We start from the raw sequence: 13836 nt of genomic DNA on the forward strand, positions 1-13836 counted from the left end.
GGGGTGGGGCTGTTGCTTTTATCCAGTTTCCTAGGGTCAGTGATCCCAAAAGCAAACAAAGGAAATGACCTGTATTCTACAAGTCATGAACTAAATCTACATATCTCACTACACACTGGACAGGCAGATTCTTTGGTGCATCTGTCTGCTTGTACAGCTAGGCAAGGAATCAAACTACAGCTCCATACTACTGGAGCTGGATTTATGCCAGTGCTTCAGCTGCCTGGTCAGTGTAATGTACTAAGCATCACAGTGCTCTGGCAGCCCTGCCCTAACCTGCAGTGATGTCACCAGATGTCAAGAATGACACCATAGTTATGCTACCGTAAGCACCCTCTCTCAAAGACAATCCAGAGAGGTGGGAATGGGAGGTGTCATGGTTTATTTCCCCTTGATGTTACAAGAGCAGTGAGTGCAAAGGCACCATGTGGGGAGAGTGAATCCAATCTCTGGACTCTTATTTTTACTTTACTAGATAATTCTTGATGGAAATTAAATACACAAAGTAAATGCAGGGGTATAGTTTTTATCTCAATGGCAAATCAACATATTTTCTATTGTAGCACTACACCCTGAATATACACAATGTTTGCAACAGAATGAAATCTGAAGTGGAAGTCTGACACTTCCTGTAGATCACACATTATTTGGGTGTTAACAGCTTCCTTTATACAAATGATTTTTCAGTGGATTGGCACCAGCCTGTAACAAACAGCTTCAAAACTCTGAGATTCTGTATATTTTTGTACTTTATTATATTGAGATGATTTGAGGAAGTTCTTATTGCAGTTTGGGAGAAGGGCTAAAAAAAAATCCCTTTTCAGAAGCTGAAATTGTATGGCTGGCTGCAGTATTATGAGTGCAAAAAAAACTTTTAAATACTTCTGAGAGCTTATCTTCAAAATGCAGTTACTGAATACATGGAATCATAATCTTTATATCTGGTTCTGAAAGAATTTACGTTATTTGGAGGAGGGAAGTCTTGTTTCAACTCTATTTAATATGAGAGGAAACAGTATTAAACTTACGTATTGTGCACAGCTAAATGTATAGCAATCTTTAACTGCATTATTTTTCTCTTAAAATTTCATTGACATTCTTAAGCTTTTTCCCCTGCTGCATTTTACATCTTTCATTTTTTAGGCTTGTTGCCATGATAGTCCAGGAGATATGTAAAGGGCAAGAATTCTTGTGTGTGATATATATTTATTGGACCAACTATATGGTTGGTATAGACAAAGGGAAGTTTTTGGGGATCATAGTACCCTTCCTTAGGCCTAAGGTAAGATACTGTGATACCTGAAAGCTTGTTTATGTCTACACCAACCATGTAGTTGGGTCAGTAAAAAGAGATCACCACCAAGAATTCTTGCTTCTTATTTTCTAGGTCACTTTAGTTCAGCATAAAGACATAAAAGGCTCCAAGGAAAACAGTTCCAGTTAACCACTGCTAACTACAGACTTTCCAATTTAACCACTACTAAATTTGTATTAAATGCTTGTCTTCTAGGTTTTGGAACAATTCTACCATTTTTGCTATATTTTACTTTAAGTTTGAATTTTTTTGAATGTTTGAATAATTTTTGATGGCTAAGCTGTATGTTTTGGGGAATGTATCCCCACCAAATGGTTTAGCAGTGCTCTTTTATAGATGGCTTTGCATAGAATGGAAACATTTCATAAGAAATTAGTGAAAGAAAATAAGCAAACATTGCTTGAACTCTTCATTTTAAAGAACTGCCTTTTCAGAAATATAAAAAAGTAATATGGAAAACTTTTTCCCCTTAGTGTTGAACAAAACAGTCTGTTCTTTTGGCAATCATTTGAATAAAGTAATAGTAATAGAGATAATTTAACATGAATAACATCAAGTTAACTCAAGAATTAAAGAAATAAAGTTTTTCTAGATCAGTTGCCTACAATGTGTTTCAGGTTTTTTTCTAATACATCCTTGTTCTCTTCCAGAATTTGCAGTGTAGTTTTCCCCTCTTAAATAACATCAGTACTGGCAATAGTGAGTACTTGCATGTTGTGCATAATTTACCAACCAACTCTCCCAGTTTCCTTACAGAACTGGGAGTTGCTTTTTAACTTTTCTCCTAGGATTTGTTTTTATAGAACATTTTTAGTGGTGCATCTTATCTCTCTGTATGTGCAGCAACGATTAAAAGTGGATTTAGACTTGAAAAAATTATTCAGAATTTCTAGTGATGTGGAATTTTTATTCAGATAGTTTTTCTGATTCAGTGAAGTTTAATATTGCTGAAGTTGAGTCTGCACTGGCCTTTTTGAAAGGCTAAAGTGGGAGTTCCAACTTGAAAATTCAAACAGGAAACTTTGGTAATGTCATTCAGAAATTAGTAGCAACCCACAGTTGTACTGACACTATACATGCTGCTCAACTTAGTTTTCTCTAGCTTTCTTGTCCCTCATTCTTTATTTTGGAAATTTTGAGGTTTCTGAATGTGAGCAATTTATACCCCCACCTGCAGTATTTTAAGGTAGAATTCACATCTTCAAACCTTCCCATTCTCTACTTTGCATTTGGAGAGCAGAATGGCTAAACATCTTATGGCTGTCAACAGAAGTTCAAAATACAGAAAGACAAGAGAAAAATGAAGCTGAAGGTCTGAGGGGAACTTTTTTGTTTTAGAAATCACTAATCCAATGAATGTATAAACTTTGTTTTTTGTAATTTAAAAATATAACACTTTACAGTATCCTGAACTCTCAAGTTGATATTCTGCCTTCTCCCAGTAAGGTTTTTTCCCAAAATGTACTTACATCAGTGGTTTCACCCAATAACTAATGGTTTCAAGTGAGAAGTAAATAGTAGAAGGAAGGAGCTTTTATATAAATGCCCTTTATTGAAACTTTAAAAATACAGAAACTGAAAGTGAAAATAGTGTGGCCTTTAAAAAAGTTTTCCCTGAGACATCAGTTGCTCTGCTGATAAACTCACAGAAGTAGAATATATCAAATGCATGTCCTGTTTCATCATGAAAACTACATGCAAGTGTGTGTTGTTAAGAGGATTTAAAAATATGTACCAATCCTTTTTCCACAAATCATACAAGTTAGCTTTAGCACATGAGGAGGCTGTTACAGGGAAAGAAGCTCATGTTCACCAATTGCTTCTATTTCAGATGAACCATAAGCTGAAATTATATCTGTTTTCAAATATATTTGAAATATTTTTTTTTAACAATGCATAAACAAGAAGGTTTAATATGATTTTGAGAATTACTACAAAAGCATAAGCAGGCAGGGGCTGTTGGGGGAAGCCCATTTTGATTTTTATCAGCTGCAGTTAAAGAGGGTATTGTAGGAATTTTTGTAAATTTATTTTGTATTTAAGGAAATTCAATATAAAGGCTGGCAAAGTGTAATATAATTGTGTAAACAAATTCTGTTAATAGAAAGATGTACAGATTCATTTTGTACTGTATCTTTAATCTTGTGAAATAAAGACACCACCTCTATGGTTAGAAAAATTTAATTTTCTAATTTCGATTAATAAATATTTGCGGGATAATCTATTGAAGGAGAGACGAATAAAGTGATTCTTCACTAAACCAAATAGCTCATTTTTTATTACAGGAAAAATGACTCTGTGGTCACTGGTGAGTCTGCATTCTGCAGTAAGATACTATGATTCTGGTAAGACAAGGATACCTGAAAATGGTATATTCCTGTTTCTCTGGGAAGACCTGCAGTGGCTGTGAAATGGTTAACAGTCTAACATTGACCCTAAAGAGCGCAGACTCTACCCCCTCACTCCTTGAGGCTGGCATGGGGGAAACATGACAGCCATTTTACAGCATCCCCATGCTTGTACTCCAACATAGAAAATCAGCTTCCCTGCTTAAGACATGCACCCCAATTTTGGAGGGCTGATGGGGGCAGGGGAGGGAGTGCATGTGGCATGCAAGTAAATATGATATATGGGCCAATAATTTGTCTCCCAATATAATAGTAAAATATTCTATCCATGTCCTTAATGTGGGGTGGAAAACACCTCTGAGCTATTTGTCATGCAGACCTGTTTCACCCTGAATGGACTATGCATGCTAGGGTTTTCCAGAAATGCAGATTCTTATTGAAATTTGAATTTTATAATTTTTAATAAGTGAGGGATAATCTGTTTTAGGAGAGTGAAGAAGAGATGGATAAAGTGAGGCTTTACTTTGGGAAGTAGCTTATTTTTTATTACAGGAAATAAAATGACTGTGGTCAGTGGTGCAATGGGAGGAAAGAGCCTCAAAAAGGCATCTGTTCTGTCAGCGAGTGATGGTGGACATTGCAGCTATTCTACTGACTGTTGGTACATTTTCTCTTGTGGCTAAAGATTAAGACTTGCAGGTCCTGCCATAGTGGTCACAGGTCTACGTGGCATTTGGGGCTCCTGACAGGCTGTTTCTGTCATGTTTCTGTTGTAATTCAAGTGACCATTTCTTGTCATGCTGTTGGACTCCATGATTGAGAAGGGAGCTCTACTTTGTCCTATTTCCAGCTAAGGCCTCCAAGAGATTTGGGTCGATTCCCAAAACCTTCATATCCTGCTTTCAGACTTCTTTGAAGCACAGTTTCTGGCACCAGACTCTTCTCTCCCTACCTGTTATTTGCCCATACAGGATGTCCTTTGGGATGTGCCCATTTTCCATCCATAGTTCGCAGGTTGGCTTTGGTGATGACCTCCGTGTTGGTGATCCTGTCTTGCCAATGGATGTCAAGGATGCGCCATAAACAGTATAGGTGGAAGCTGTTCAGCTTTTTTTGATGTGCATATGTTGACTACGTCTCACTGCCATACATAAGGACACTGAGGATGTACGCAAGCAACTTTGTTTTGATTGTGACTTCTGTGTTGTTCCAGACTCGTTTGGAGAGCTTGTTGAAAGTGGTAGCTGCCTTTCCAATGTGCACATTTAATTCTTCATCCAACAATAGGTTGTTGCTCACTGTGGATCCAAGGCAGCAAAAATTGTTCATTGCTTTGAGAAGTGTGTTGTCAAGGTTGCTAGATGGTGATTGGTGAATGCCCTGTCCTAGGACCATAGTCTTCTTGATACTGGTAGTCAGGGCAAACATCCTACAAGCAAGGGAGGGGTTATTCATGAGTATTTGTAGTTGGCCACCTTTATGGGCGGTGAGTGCAGCATCATCAGCAAAAAAGTGCTCCCTAATAAGTATGCCCCTCACTTTTTGTTTCGGCTTTTATACATGATACATTGTAGAGTTTGCCATCTGATGTTGTGTGACGGCATATACCTTCCTCCAAGCCATCAAAAGCATAGTGCAGCAGCATAGAAAAGAAGATCCCAAAAGGCATCTATACATGTGACAGAGCTCTGCTCTGATGCATGCTAATTAGCATGAGTTGGAGCAGACTCAATTAACTGAGTCTGCTGGAGCATGCTACTTAGTGCGCTCCAGCAGCCTCCATGTCACATGTATCCAGCGTCCCCACATTTCCAAATGGCGGCAGGGCACCGTAACTAAACCTTGTTTGACGAGCTTTAAGGTAAAGCACCCCCACTGCCATTTTGAAGCATGGGACACTGAATACACATGATGCTGCAAGCACTTTTAATTAAAGCAGCTGTAAAAGCTGCTCTAATAAAAGTGACCCACCCCCCACGCACGCACACACCCCAGAGTACATGTATAGATCCCAAAGGAGTGTGGGTGCCAGAACACAACCCTGCTCAAATAAGAGCATCAAATAAAACAAGATTATGTAAGTGCTCATTGAAACTTCCTGGTCCAGGTAAGCATACTTGAAGCTGTCTTCAGGATTTCAGCCATATCATTCTTTCATTATTAATTGCTTGAAAAACATTTCTGTTGGACACCAGAATTCTAATTCATTGCATCAGCTTCAAATTCAAATTAATAGAAATAAACTGAAATTTGCAAATCTTCTGTGGGATCTCTAAAGCAACAGAAAATTGACTATTGATTGGATGGAGTAGCGAACAATTATTTTATAATTTCTGTCAACCTCCAACCCAGTACCTTTAGAATTTGAGGCATGATGTGGTCATTAACTTTTTATTGAAATCCTAATTAAGAATTGCTTTCAATTTTTAATGTTTGTTAGACTTATAAAACTTGGGAGAAGTCTCATGGGAAATAACCATTTTTAACTTTAATCATGAAGGATTTAATGGGGGAGACAGAAATGATTTCAGAATATACAGATTTAAATGGTTTAACACTATAGATTTGTTTGTATGTGCTGAAGTATTTCACCATGAACATCTACTGTAATTACTTGAATCCAAGATGAGGCTTCTTTCTCCATTGGGGGGAGCCCCTTGTCTTGTATTCAGATGGGAGGAGGGGAAAGGGAGTGAAAGTGGGGCAGGCAGCAGCTTCTGCACCTCCAGCCCTGACCTGGCATTGGAGTCAAAAGTGCAGCTACTGCCTGCCCACCCCACACACCCTCTTGTCTGCACCCGCCACTGCTTACCCTCAGTTGTGGCTCTGGTTCTGGCCCTGCTCCATGCATGCTGGCTCCAGCCCCACTTGGCCAGGCAGCAGCAGCAGTGGTAGCAGCGGTTCTGGCTCTGGTTCCAACCCAGTCTCAGGGCTGGGGCCAGCCCTGCTGCCTCCATACCCATTGCTGCCTGGTCAAGCAGGGCCTGAAGCCACCATGCATGGAGCAGAGCCAGAGCTGCAATTTTGAAAGTAAATGTGTTGAGGGAGAGGGAGGCAGTGAGAGGCTGGGGGGCACAGGCACTGGGGCTGCAAGTGGCAGGTGCCAGCAGGGCAGGCATGGGGAGGGACAAACAACAGGGAGGGCACAGTGGTAGGGAGATAAGGGGCGAGGGTCACTCTCCCACTGCCTGCCTCCCTCTCCTCCTCCCCTCCTCTCACTGGTGTTCTTTCCCTGTTGCAGCTTTGGAGAGGAATGAACAACTCCAATAATTAAGATTCTATATGTGACATTTTTAACATGGTTTTAAATTGTCTGTTTGGAATCTAATTATTGGAAGGTTGTCTTTAGTTTGGAGTCATCTTGGATTTGGGTCAAAACAAATTTTCTTCTGGTCTCTGATATAAGTGAAAAAACAGAAAGGGCATGTAAATAGGTTTGCTAGAGTTTGCTTATTGTGATTTGAACAGAAAAGCAGTATAACTTCCATGGGCTCCACAATGAAGTGTACAATGAGCTAACCAGTTACCAAATGGATTTAAGTAGAAGGCAAAACACTCTTTCTCCAAATCAAATGTTAAATGAAGCATTCAGGATTCAAATGAGAGACAGACACGCATCTCATTAGGATCCAATTCTATCCTGCTTCCTGGAAAATAGGATTCAGGTAAAGGTTAGGAAAAGATGAATGCATTTCCCTCAAGTTGCCCATGCCCTGAATAGTGGGAGCATTTGAAGGAGGAAGAGTGCTGTGATGTGTTCAAGGCTTTAGTACTCAGAAGACAATAATTCCACTTTTTGTTGAGTGCTTCACTGGAGGCAACAGTAATTGAGGAGGGATCTGAACTTAGGAGTCAGACCACAGTACCTGAGTTGGGGGCTCCCTCCTTAGGATCTTGTTGCCATGCAACTTACTACATACCAACTGCTTTTATCATGTTCATCGTTACAGATGCAAGTCAGGTGCTAAAAATAAGGCAGTTTTCTATAAGTGTATGCCCATCAATGCTTTGTGATGAAAAGACTGAAATACTACTACACACAAATTCTTATGTAACAGCTTGAGTGTCCCCAGTCCTTCCTCTTGCAATGTTGTTTTCTTGTGTTCTACAGTTTGAACCTCCTATCTTGACCTGTGCGTTTGTTCTTCCAAACTCTATTCCTATGACAGCATCCAACCTTTTCAGAGAATTCAATCTTAGTTTTATCTGGGGAGAGGAAGGCACAGGTACCATCTGCACATTTCATGCATGAGGCCATGTAAGTTAGCTATGCAAGTTTTTTATATTATGTGGGCATTTCATGCCGACCTTTTTTAAGTCCTATCCAGAATCCAGCACAATCTTTTTAGTGCCTGAAGTCTTACCACATTTAACTTGTATTTACATATGGTACTGAACTGATTTAATTACAGACAGACTCAGGCATAATAGCATTTCTATTCACTGAAGTATATTTTTCAGACATAAATAGCACTCCTTGGGTAGAGAGGTGTCTCTGAAGTCCTGTCTCCAGCAACGTAAGGTTTTAAATGTTAACTAAAACAAACATCTTTAACTCCACCTAGAGACAGGTGGCAGATCCCAAACCTATGATATCATGTTTTGACTGTATGACACGCCATGTAATAAGTAGACTGCTGAAATCTGCACTCATTTTAGTTTTTGAAAAGTCTCGGAATATTGTGTACGTTAGAGCTAGACTAAATGTTACTTTGGAAAATCATTTGTTTTGACAAAAAATACATTTGGAGCAGCCAAAACTATTAATAAACTCAGGTCAAACTCAGCAAATCATTCCAGCTAAAAAAGATGAGAAATGCCAAAATGAATTATTGCTGTTTCTGACATTTCCAAGACTAGATCTACAAGCAGACATAGGTACTATTCATAAAGCTGAAGAGGAGACAGTGGACCTCTTATGTACTTAGGCCTGTGAGCCAGTATCATATACCCTGGCCTGATTCAGAACATGGACTTGAACCAAGGTCTCCTCTCTCACAGGAGAGTGCTCTAACCACTTGGCCATATGATGACCTATGTTGGAGGGGGAGGAATTTCTCAATTTTATTGGTTGAAGCTGTTTCACTTTGCATAAATTACATTTATTGGGAGGGATGCAGGATCATTTCCACTCTATCCTGATATTTGCGGTTCTTGCTTAAGTAGGTGGGTTACCCAGATTCCATTTCTAATGAATGTTACAATTTAACAAGGGAAATAGCTTTGAAAAAAGAGAGCACCTACCTTGGAGTACTCAGCTTGTGGTTGGTAACTCTCCTGAGAGGTGGGAAGCCAGAGTTCAAGTTCCTGCTCTGAATCTGACAGAAGCATGGTTTGAACCCAGATCTCCCAGGTGAGTACAGTAACCCCTGGGTGTTGAGGGCACCAGCCTCCTCAGCCTTTATTAGCTTACTGCTTCATTTCCTTTGCTTTTATTAAAAAATACCTAACACAAAGTCATGAGTATTGCTGTACCCAATACTAGTCTTTTTATTTGCCAAAAACAAATTGTTTCAGGATGACCTGAAACTTATGAGGCAAGGATTTTTGTGGATCAGTTATATACCTGGGATGGGTAGAGACAAACTTTTGGGTATAAATTACTCTTCAGCTTAACCACTGGCCCCCAAAAAATCAGTCATTCACACAACTCGAGTTTCAATTAGCAGATGATTTTGGAGACAGATATGGGGGTAATAGCAAGGTCTGTAGTCACTTTCCTTTTTTGTCACTTAATTTCTTCAGCTATGAAAATGGGATTCCAGGATCCAAGACATGTTTGTGTATTAGACCAGCAGAGGTCACCAGACACTTACTAGACATTTTAAGGATGCTAGGTAAAGTCTGAAAGTTCAGGACTTTATTAATCATTCTATCCAGCTGTCTTTCAGTTCATATACAACCTAGGTAAAAAAATTTTGGTGCACAGGGCTTTGGAAATAGGTGCTTTAGAAATACTTGATAGATCAAGGAATAATATAATATCTGAGTACTGGGACTTTATAAGTCTGAGGTTGAATATTTTAAAAACTAAAATTCCCTTGCAAAAGACTTGCAGTTGTCTTTTCCCAAAAAATTCAATGTCTTGGACTATCTGGTATCTTCTGTGTCCTGTTAGATTACTGTTCTTCCCATTTGTCAATGAAACAATGTATCTTTTAGTGACAATGTGCTAGCATGCTGGTACCAAAGTAGTGCAATAATGGTTGAGAGAGAGGAAGTTGGAAAAAAAACCCAAGTGATTTCCAAGTGTGGCTTGTGAGCACTTCTATCCCTGAGACCTACCTAGAAATGGTCTCTTCCACCTGCTCTAGAAAAGATGTTTTACTTCTCTTCATTCCTTGGGGACCCATGTCTCAAGAATCTTGCTTCAGTTGGCCTCTGACACCACTTCATCTTCAGCAGATGGATTTTGCCACATAAGGGAAGCATAGCTTCTCCCACCAATTGTAGCTCAGACAAAAGACTTCCCTAAACTATTCAAAATGCATGGATCTGCAAAATCAAGCTTGAATACTTTCAAGAGCTGACTATTTTTAAAGATGTCGTGCACTTCCTGCATATGTTTGTGCTATGAGAAACTTGAAAGACATTGGGAGGAAAAGTGTTCCTCTTTTTCAATACAATAAATGTGTGCATGTCAGGGGACAGTATTTACAGAAAGAGTAAAACTGACTGCAAAATGAATTAATGTACTGACACCGCGTGGGTGCGTACACGTGTTTGTGTGCACACACGCCTTTAACACAGAAGCAGAGAGAGATTTTATTTTAAAAATGATGGTATATTCAGCAACACTGGCAGGGTTCCCTAGGGCAGGTGTAGAACCTGAAATTCCTTTTAACTTGTCTTTGAAAATGTAGTAGCTATTAAATGGTTAGTGTCCCTTTAACCAAAGTCACTTCCAAACAAAATAACTGTTAAAGCTTTAATTTCAGGTCTTAAAATGAGCTTTGTTTACTCCTCCAGGCTCCATTACTCTCTCTCCCTGTAAGAATTGCTTAAGAAAACATTCTTTGTTCTTTCTCAATTTCCTTTCCCTAGCTCTTTCTTGGCATATACCTTAAGACGGCAGTCTGCGTTCTTTCAGCTTCTCTTCGCTCTGAACATCTGCTTCAACAACCCTTTAAGATGTTTCTACCAAGCTGTTCAGTATTCCAGGTAGACCCTATATGCATCCTGCATCCCAGACAAAATGCACTTCTGATGCTACTCTTACTGGATTCAGTGGGATAGGAAGCGGATTCTCTTTTGTTTTGTTTTTTGGCTTCTTTTTGTGTTTCTATTTTGTGGTTTTTCCCTTTCCTATGGACTGATTAGTTTTCCCACAGTTGTCCATTGCAGGTTTTCTTGCATTTTCTCCTTGTGTATTTGGTACAGGCCATTGTCAAAGAAAGGGTCCTGGGCTAGATGGATCACTGGTCTGATCAGCACCCCAACTGTTATATTCCTAACATAAAAAAGATGCTTAGATTGAACACAGCTTCTCACCAGGGCAGATCAAAACACCATGCACAAGATGGATTCAACTGGAATGGAGATTTTAAAAAACTGCTCATTCAATGGGTTTTAAGACCCTTGACAGTTACATTAGATAAGAATAGAAGCCCTCATACTACAGATGTGCTCATTTCACATAATTGCCCAATCCTGCTTTTAAGCCAGCTATACTCTTGGCCTAGCTCTACTAGTAATGAACTCTGTAGATTAATTATACATTTTGGCTTTTAAACAGTTTTCTTTTACAATGCCAGGTTCTGATTTTAAAGGGATATTGTAATATTTTCCTAACTGCATTGGGAACTTCATTTTTATATTTAAAAAAAAGAAAAATATATTCACGATGTTAATAAAACACTTTATATTATTGGAAATTGATATATTCAAATATCTCCCTCATGTTTTACTGATTTTTTTTCCCCAAAGGCTAGAAGGAGTCATTATGATGATCTACATTGACCTGCATCACATAAACCAAAGAATTATACCCAGTCATTCTGATGGAGCAATGGTCTGTCTCCTAGAAAGACTTATCATCTTTTTTAGAGAGATCACGTGATGGAGAATTTGCCATATGCCTAGTTAAATTGTTCCATTGTTTAATTATCCTCACTTTTGATGTTGTTGGTGCTTAGCTTTGCCCCCCCAAGCAGCGTGTTATAAGTTGAGTTTAGTGAGTTTCAGCGTGTTCTTAATTTCATTCTCAGATTGTAATCCGTCTTACTTTGAGGAACTGGAGTTCTCAACACAGCTGTAAAAGGGTAGTATGCACAAAACAGCAGTTTGGTAGTGAATTAGAAAGAATCATTAAAAAGTTAATCTGTGATGGGGTGAGTGAAATTATCTTTCCTTTTAATTTTTTATAATAATTTTAGGCCTACTTTGAGAAAACATTGTGTATAACAGAGTCAGTAAAATGAGAGCATTCAAAACAGTGAGATCAGTGTGGTGATCTCATCTTACACAGCTGGACTGGCATTTTCTGCCTCCCCACCAAGCAAATAATGTGAGGTGTTTCTTACAGGTAATGTCTGTTTTAGATTTCCACTTGTATACACCCTTCCACTCTCACTGAACTTGTCAAAAAGTAGGAGAGTAAAAATGCTTCTCAGTCTTCCTTCTCCCACTGTAAAACAGTTGTAATGCTAAGTCTAAGTAAGTTCTTCTTGCCTGCTGGGTTCTCTCTCACTTTCAGTACAAGATCTGGTATAACAATAAAAAAAACAAACCCCAAATAAGCTCATTTCCAGATGATAACAGAGAGAGCTAGCCATGTTTATTTATTGTTGTTTATTTTACCTGGCCTAGGTGCAGGTGTTGTTTGTTTGTTGTTTCTTATACCTGCCCTAGGTGCAGTAATTCATTTAGATGCTTGATACCAAAAAATGCCTATTGGTTGTGGTTCATGATTCTGCTCCAGAAGTTTACATCATCCATGCACAAAACCTCAGGGTAGCTAAAGTGATTTATTACAGCCCAACAGTAGCTGATAGTCAAAGAAAAAGTTGCTCTGTCTCCTTGCTCATTGCCAGGGAATGCCAGTGCCTTACAGATGTTTGCAAACTAGGCTTTGGCTGAAGACTGCACAGACAAACTGGTCAGTGAATACTAATGAATAGGCCTGGAGAAAACATGATGAATCCACAAACAGGTTGTGACAACCCTTCTACTCACTATACTTCTGGTATCTTACCAGCCCTTCAACAAAGCCCTTTGGGACTCATGAACAGGGAAAGTTGCTAGATTAAAATGTAGTTCTGAATCAGTTTTTCTTTCTAGACTCTCTGTGGATGGGGTATGAGGTAGCTAGACTTGGGAATTCTGTCATACCTGCACCAGTACCTATACCTACACCGTGTTTCAGGTCACAGCATTTCTTCTGAGAGAGTTGGGTGCATCAAGGTCACTGCATATGTATATAAATACAGCTCATGGATCAATGCATGCTATGATTGGATAGTATAATGATACATGCATCTTAGGCTGGATGTTGGCTTTCCATCCCAGGCTACCTGGACTGGGGCAGAGACTGCTCCCACACATACACAGGATAATTAAGCACCCCAGTGTAACTACCAAACAAGCAGCCTGCTTTTGCACAATATTTATCTTGGGCGTATGTGGAGAGGAGAGCCATCCAGTTATGCAACTGCTTACATATTGTGCTGAATTGGAGCCTTAACATGTAGTCTGCAGACAGTGAAATTAGCCTTGTCTTCAAGAAAGTGGACTCAGACTGAACTGGAGGTGAGTAGTGGGATGTCCTGAGAGCTGGTCTCTGCTTCGGTGACTGTTCATGCATTTTATACAAGTATTGTTTAATAGAAAATGGAGAAAGTCCTTGGAGGACCAAAACTCTAGGCTTCCCAATCCCAGGTGAATGCTATAGCTACCAGCCCAGAGCATCATCCTCTTATGCCCTCTCTTTCTGGCCCCATAAAGCTCCTATACCTTTCTGCAGAGTGCACCTCTCCTGTTGAAGCTGTGCTAGTGTCCCCTCCCAGCCGAGGCTCTTTCCTTGGTCATTAGAACATTCTCCTAACAGGTGAGAGTAGGTTGGCACCCCCTCAGGTGAGAAGAGCCCTGGTTTCAGGTCTCCTACATACTAGCTGAGTGATCAAACCACTAGGTTATTACATAAAAGATGGGAACGATGCCTGCCCCCCCCCCCCC

General features: G+C 39.6%; 2 long non-coding RNA genes across 3 annotated transcripts in view; both read right to left on the reverse strand.

Moving 5' to 3' along the window:
• Positions 1–11998: 11998 nt before the first annotated feature.
• Positions 11999–12592, reverse strand: LOC109298557. Its single transcript, XR_002097647.1, has 2 exons — positions 12505–12592; positions 11999–12366 (listed from the first exon to the last, which is right to left on the reverse strand). It is a non-coding gene; the product is annotated as an uncharacterized LOC109298557 (long non-coding RNA).
• Positions 12593–13290: 698 nt separating this feature from the next.
• LOC109298555 overlaps positions 13291–13836 on the reverse strand; it is a 3022-nt gene continuing 2476 nt past the window's right edge. Inside the window, exon 3 of one of the 2 annotated variants that reach the window (XR_002097646.1) lies at positions 13291–13701. This is a non-coding gene — a long non-coding RNA (uncharacterized LOC109298555). Of the gene's footprint in view, positions 13773–13836 lie in introns of both variants that reach the window. The other variant, XR_002097645.1, reaches the window with a different exon arrangement.

The sequence above is a fragment of the Gavialis gangeticus genome, unplaced genomic scaffold, assembly GCF_001723915.1.
Source record: "Gavialis gangeticus isolate Ggan-Ray unplaced genomic scaffold, GavGan_comp1, whole genome shotgun sequence".
In the NCBI taxonomy this organism is placed as follows: domain Eukaryota; kingdom Metazoa; phylum Chordata; order Crocodylia; family Gavialidae; genus Gavialis; species Gavialis gangeticus.